Genomic DNA, 7,160 nt, shown 5'->3' on the forward strand with positions numbered 1-7,160 from the left:
CGCATGTACATTGGCAGTATTTGGGCTGCAAATTCTAAAGACTGATTTTTTTCTTTTCCTTTTGAAGGCTACCTCCCCACCCCCACTTTTTTTTGGTAAATGTGTTAAATCTAGGAAAAGATGTTATCAAAAGGAGAAAAACGGGGGAAAGACAGGGATGAAAACACCCTGACAGTTCACTTCTGCTTTGCAGCTGTGAGAGCCGTCCTTTGAATTGTTACCTCCCTTGGCAAGCTAATTAATTCTCTTTTGAAAAAAGAAGCTGCGTCTCCTTCCTTCAATCAGTGTCAACAGCCAATTACAATCTCCATCACCCGAAGTGTAATAACACAAATGTTATCAAGGAAGAAAACAGTTGGACTGACAAGATTCGTAATTCACTTCTTTCTTAATCTTGTAATCACGTGGTATGCAGCCGTTTACAATACCATACGCCCAAATTTGCTCTATAAAGGCTGGGTGTAAATCCTCCATCCCGTCATGTCTGTGCTTGGTGCAGAAGCACATGTCTTCCTGTAGGAGACACCGGATGAATTAAGATCACCTTGTAGAGTCTTCTCATCCATTACCCTCTGCAGAGGGTTGTTAATTATGGAAAGAGAGTCACACTTGGTAGAATATATAACTGTACATGGCTTTTAGGGGCAACAGAAAAATCAAGGCAGTTGAGGTGACAGAAGGTATTTCACCATCGCTAAGATTAACACTTTGCTGTCATCTGCCTGAAGACAAAAGGCTTCTTGCTTTTATGAGGGTCAGACATTTGTGTTGATATCATTTGGAATTTGTCCCTAAAGTTGTTGGGAAGCCCAACTTTGTTATCAGTACTCAAAAGTTAACACTTCTCACCCAGAAGGTACAAGTGTGAGGGGTATAAATGTTGGATTATGACAGAAATGACGCATGTAATTGACATGTTAAATTTGATTGAAAGAACTGCTTCCTCACCTCCATTCTGCCAGGGTGGAAATGCCGTTGTGTTCCATCTTTGCCATGGCTCCTTCATCTCCCTTGAGCAGGAAAATAAATATAAAACCCAAGAAATATATATGATGTTTAGAGAATGCATGAGGGGTTCTGAATTTCTGTTTGTTCTTGGTTACGGGGCCCTGGTGAGCCTGTAGCCCCAGTGGCTGCCTCTAGACTTACTGCCTTGCCTTCCTCCTGGGTGTGTTGCTCCTAGCCTTTCCCAGGGTCCAAACTCTTCTGAGCTTAGGAGCACAAATTGCTTTCAATGACAAAGCTGAATGGGAGGTCAAAGGCAGATTCATACTCAGTGAAACACTGTCAGGAAGAGCTCGTTCTACAGGAAGGAATGGAGACTTGGTTCAGAGATTTCCATAGTCTACCTTGCATTATTGTCCTCGTTTCCAAGAGGACTCACCACTACCACCTCCATGGAGGAGATAGTGCAACTGTGCCCTCTGTGGTCTCTGGGTACCATGACCTTCTGTGCTGCATCCATGCCCATTCCTTGGTTTGAGACCTGAAGGAGAATGTCTCTCTGGATGGCCACAGGACTTCCAGCCAGTCTCACAAGATCTCTGAGAACAACCATATTTCTTTCAGACCCCAATACTGAGGCACCTAAAAAGCATTCTCAGTTTCTCAAAGTGTCATTTCCCCTTGGATACCTCTAGGAAGCCCTTCAAGGAAACTGTCAAGGAAACTAAGTGGAAGCTGCTCCAGGGCAGGACTTGTGACCCTACAAACCAATATCGCTGGAAGGCATGAAGATCAGGTCCCGCAGTGAACACTGCTGGAGCCATGTTTGAAACAGAAATAGACCTTGGCAGACAACAAGTAATGCAGCAAAACCAGTCTTTCCTAATGAAAACATGTCCCCAAGTCCTCAGATTATCCTTAAGAAGCCTAAATGTAACCATGGTTGCTAATTTATGGAAGACACTCAGCTCCTGTGCTCTGTGCCCCATGCTTGACAATATCCCACCAAGAGCGAATGAAAATATGTCCATTGTAAAGGAAACAGAACTCCATACACTGCTGTGGACACTGCATGCTGAGGCCACAAATACACTTCACTATGATAGGCCACAGGCATTCAAAGTGCTGGTGGAAAGTGTGTTATGTGCCCCTGTCACGTCTGATACCCAGAATGCCCTTGAGGGATGAAGTCAACCTCCTGTTTTGTAACAAGATGATGTGATGATAAATAAAATTTCAGAATACATGATCAAATGACAAGTTATTGACATGAGCTATGAAGGATTAAGAATTGTCACAATTTCTAAAAGCCCAGTGTGGTGCCACACAGCTGTAACCCCAAGTAGGGAATGGGGTGGGGAAAAGATGGACAGATCCCCAGAACTCACTGGCCAGCCAGACTAAACAAAACACAAAGCTCTGGGTTCACTGTCCCCAAAAAGAAGGTGATGAGCAATTGAGAAAAATAGCTGAAGGCAACCTCTAGTCTTCATACGTGTGCACACACAGGTGTGTGCACCTCATACAGACACACATCCAACACACACAAACACATACACAAATTTCTAATGTTTTTAAGTGCGTGCGATCCTAATTAGATGAGTGTTGAGTACCACAATTTCTAGATACTGTGCTAAGCTAAAGAAATATTAAGATGAAAACATCTGGTGCTAATTTCAAGGCACATGTAATCTACTGTGAGAATTCTACTCACTGATTTCCAACCCAGAGACAAATGCTAAGAAATAGTCATATATTTCTTTCTAGTTTTCTTCTAAGTCTATATACTATAAAAATTAGGATCAAATTAAATATATAGTTCTATGCTTTATTTTATTCAATTAACACTACTTTGTGTAAACTCATATTTATCAAAACTATGCATTTTAATGATTGTTACAGTCTATTATATGGGTGTTTGTGGTTATTTAAGTAAATTAACATTTAATGCTTCCAAACTTTATTATACATAAGAGCCCATGAAAAACCTGGTTGTGCTGATCAGATCTCTTTCTTAGACTATATTCCTTGAAGTGGATGCATTAGTCCATAAACTAGATTCCTAAAGACATGTCGGGGTCTACAATTCACATAATTAGTCAAGTATTGGGACAAGCTACTATGAGCCATGCAAAGCGCTGGGCATGAGGAACGTCTTGCTGAACAAAATCAACAGGGTCCCTTGTCCTTACAGAACTGATCATCAAGAGCCTCATTCTAAGAATAAGAGTTTTTGTAAATTGAGAGTTAAATTTCATGCAGAATTCAGAGTTTTTTTGGTAAGAAAAAGTAAGAACAAAAGGCAAGCTCTGTTTCACAGCATGCCATTTATGCATGTAATGCCAACAAACAAATGGTATTAAAATTTGCTAAGCACTGTAGCAGCTGTCAAAGTACCCATAAATTATGCATTATGTTCTTTTAGTTAAGGTTATGGAGGAATATAAGAACTGGTTTAACTCCAAATGGTCCTCAAAGGGAGAAATAAAAAACAATTATTTAACTTCCCAATTTAAAAATGAAAAGAAATAATTCACATGCTAATGGGATTGTTTATTTTCCATCAAGTTATCTAGGAAAAACTGCCAAAAATATTAGGAATGGGAAATTTTAAGACACAGAAAGAGCCTCTTGGGGGTTTCTGTATAATGTGATGGGCTGACCTGACATGGGTGGGTTCTCCTCCTGTTCCCAATCTGGCCAGAAGTATAAGAAGGGAGGAAGGAGGAAGGAAAGCTGGAAGGAGGGAGACAGGCACAGAGCAAGAAGAACACACTCATGCACATACACTTGCTAAAGCACTAATATCCAACATCTCTCAGAACTCTTAAAACCAGCAAAGAAACAATGGAATTTTTAAAAAAGAAGTAAAAGAGCCATGAACACATTTCACAGGGTGTTTCACAGAATAGAAAACATCCTTCTGTGGTCAAAACATAACAGAATTGATAACAGAATTCAGAGTGCTATGCCACATTCTATGCATCGGTTTGACTGAAATGGAAAAGCCAGAAAATACTAAGTATGGACAAGGATTGTGTCAACAAAAGTAGTTTACAATTTGATAATGCTGAGTTGGAAAATAACTTGATATTTTCTTATAAGACTGAAAACTCTTTTTGACCAGAAATTTTAGGCCATAATGATAGAGATTTTTGGCACATGTGCCCTGTTAGATACATGTAAGATTGTTCATAACTGAGCTGCTTTTGATTTTACTTATTTTTTATTCTTAAAATTATGTGTATGTTTTGGGGTTATGTACACATGAGTGTAGGTGCCTGCAGAGGCCAGAAGAGGACATCAGATACCCTGGAGCTGGAGTAACAGACGGTTTTGAGATGTCTGATGTGGGTGCTCAGGTCCTCTGGAAGAGAAGTACACGCTCTTAAACACTGATCAATCTTGCTAGCCCCAAGCTGCTTATTTTGAAAAAAAAAAAAAAAGCTAGAAAAATCAAAATTATATTGACAAGAGCATAGGGGTGGGGGGCAAGGAAAAGGGAAAAACTACAGTTTCAGCTATGACAAAGATGAACCTCAAAAACATAATATTGGGTGTAAAAATTCTGTCTCAGAAGACACCAAAGAGAACAATAGAATTTTCTTAAAGCTCAAAACTTAGCAGCATCTAGCAATGTCTCCCCTAATGGCAATGTGGAAATTCAGAGTGGCGGTCACCTCCACCTTCCTGGGTTTATATTTTAATAAGGGGGAAAACAGTAAACAAGATCAATAAAGTGACTAGCAGATGATGAAGGCGATTTTTTTTTCGAAGCAAGTTGGTTTATTTTTGTTCACAGATGTTCCCCTGTGCATTGCATTCCCAAACAAAATAAGGGTAAAGAGATAAAAACATGGAAAAATAATGGCTTTCAGATTTCCACAGCAGCTGGGTTTCAATTTCTAATGTACAGGGTAACCTTCCAGGCCCTTCACACACCTAAGGTTTGGATACATGACACAAAGCCAAGACTCAACCTTGCTACCCAAAATTGTGTGGCCCAAATCTCAAGTTTAAGAATTTTGATTTTGATTTTGATTTTTTTTTTTTTTTTTTTTTTTTTTTTTTTTGTTTTTTTTTTTTTTGTCTTTTTGAGACAGGGTCTCCCTGTAGCCCCAGCTGTCCTAGAACTCACTATGTAGACCAGGCTGGCCTTGAACTCAATAGAGATCAGCTTGCCTCTACCTCCCAGGTGCTGGGACTACAGGTGTGTGCCACCACTCCCGGCCAGTTTAAGAATTTTGAATAGGAGACCTCCAAGGAATAGTGATGCAAGAGGCTATGATGAATCAAGGGAGAGCACACTTCCTGATGAAGGTAATTTAGAGACCAAAGATGCAGAGGAAGATATAAGGTCGGATGGAGGGCAGGATCTAGACAAAGGATTTTAAATAAGACAGTCAAGGAAGACTGAGCAGATAAGGTGTGAGCAAAGGCCTGAATGAGCCCCATGGTTATTTGGGTGGAGATTGTCCTCAGAGAGTTACAGGAAGTACATCATAACTCCAGTTGCAGGCTATTCAACGCGCTCTTCTGACCTCCACAGACATTGCATGGCAAGGGTGCACTTACATACATGGAGTCAATACACTCAAACAAGTAAAATAAAAAACATGAAGCAAGTCACATAGTTCACCTTATATCACCTTTCCCTTCCTTCCTGTTTTAACTTCCTCTCCTCACCTGCATTTCTGAATCTTGTATTGTGTTGAATTTTAAGGACTAAGATCAAACAAGTACAGTTACCCTTCATTTATTTGGTTTGTCTTTGAGACAGGGTCTCATGAATCTGAGGTTGACCTTGTAGCAGGGAATGACCTTGAATGTCCTCATTCTCCTGGCTCCATCTCCCTGGTGCTGGGATTATAGGTGTGAACCACCACATCCAGCTCATGCAGTGCTAAGGACAGCCCACGGCTTTCTACATGCTAGGCAAGCACTCTACCAACCAAGCTACATCCCCAGTCCATATTCTTTAGGTAACTTTGTGGCCCAAGTAAAATCTGTATTTTGTAGACCTCATAGTTAGATCAGGAAGTTTGCTACAATTTATAACTACTGCAATTTCAGAGAAAATCGATTAGATAGTTGTACCTAAGCTCAGTGATTCAGTTCATATAAAATTTAAATATTCTACAGTGGCAATTGAGAATATTTTTGGCGTGACAACTGGAAGGAAGTACTGTGTCTTATAGGAGTTGGAGCATTAGAAACATGCATTAGGATAATAGAATTTTCAAGAGTACCTTATAAACTAGGGTGAAAATTAGATTTGGGGCTTTAGCGGCTGGGATTCTAATTTAACATGCTGTGGAATTCACCTCATCAAATTGCTAAACTAATCTCTCATGCCAACAACTGCTTGGGTTAATAAAAAAAGAAATCCTGAAGCTGTTCGCATGTTAATGAGTAAGAGAAAATATAAGACTGCAGACCTTTCTCCTTAAATGCAAGCAAGTTGTATGTGACCTTAATGGGGCCACTTTGATTTGATGGAGCCATTCTAATTAGTGGATCAAATGGTTCTCATTTTTCATAGTTCTTATTCAACAACACTTGCTGCCTGTGCTTTTTAAAACAGTGTTCCCATAGACTCTGCCTGGTGTTAAGCTGATTATGGTACTGAGTGGCTGTTCTTTCGTGTTGATTTCGTGATCTTTCTGTATAACACCCTGTGCTATCAGTATAGCTTGGGACTGGGTTATTTTCATTAATCACATACTTCAGGGAAGAATTTTCACAGATGAGCACTTTTCAAAAAAGCATAAAAACAATAACACACAGCTTGTATGTGTTTGGAGACCTAAGCAGCACATTCCTGAATCTGCAGGCACTGTACCATCCATCCTATCTTGAGAAGTCTTTGTGTGGGGGTCTGGTGTTTAACGGGATTGACGGGTTTAGGGAGGGAGGGTCAGGTAAGTCTCTGGCAGCCCTCTCACCTCTTCTCCTGCCATGGGCTCTGCTTGGGCCCTGCATTGTGAGACCATCTGCTCACAGCCATCTCTGAACTGTTGCTGTTTTCTGTCTCTAGGTAAGGCCTGGTTTTCTAGTTTTCCCATTTTTCTTCCAGTTTGGGGGTTATTTTGTTAAGGAGATATTATGTCATGTAAATGTCTAACAAATATAAACATATGTGTATATTAGGTGCAAATATATGTGTTGTCTGAGTTTTCCTTATTCTATTTTTATTCTTTTTGTTAATGTATATT

The sequence above is a fragment of the Nannospalax galili genome, unplaced genomic scaffold (assembly GCF_000622305.1).
Source record: "Nannospalax galili isolate Female #2095 unplaced genomic scaffold, S.galili_v1.0 scaffold1617, whole genome shotgun sequence".
Classification (NCBI taxonomy): Eukaryota; Metazoa; Chordata; class Mammalia; order Rodentia; family Spalacidae; genus Nannospalax; species Nannospalax galili.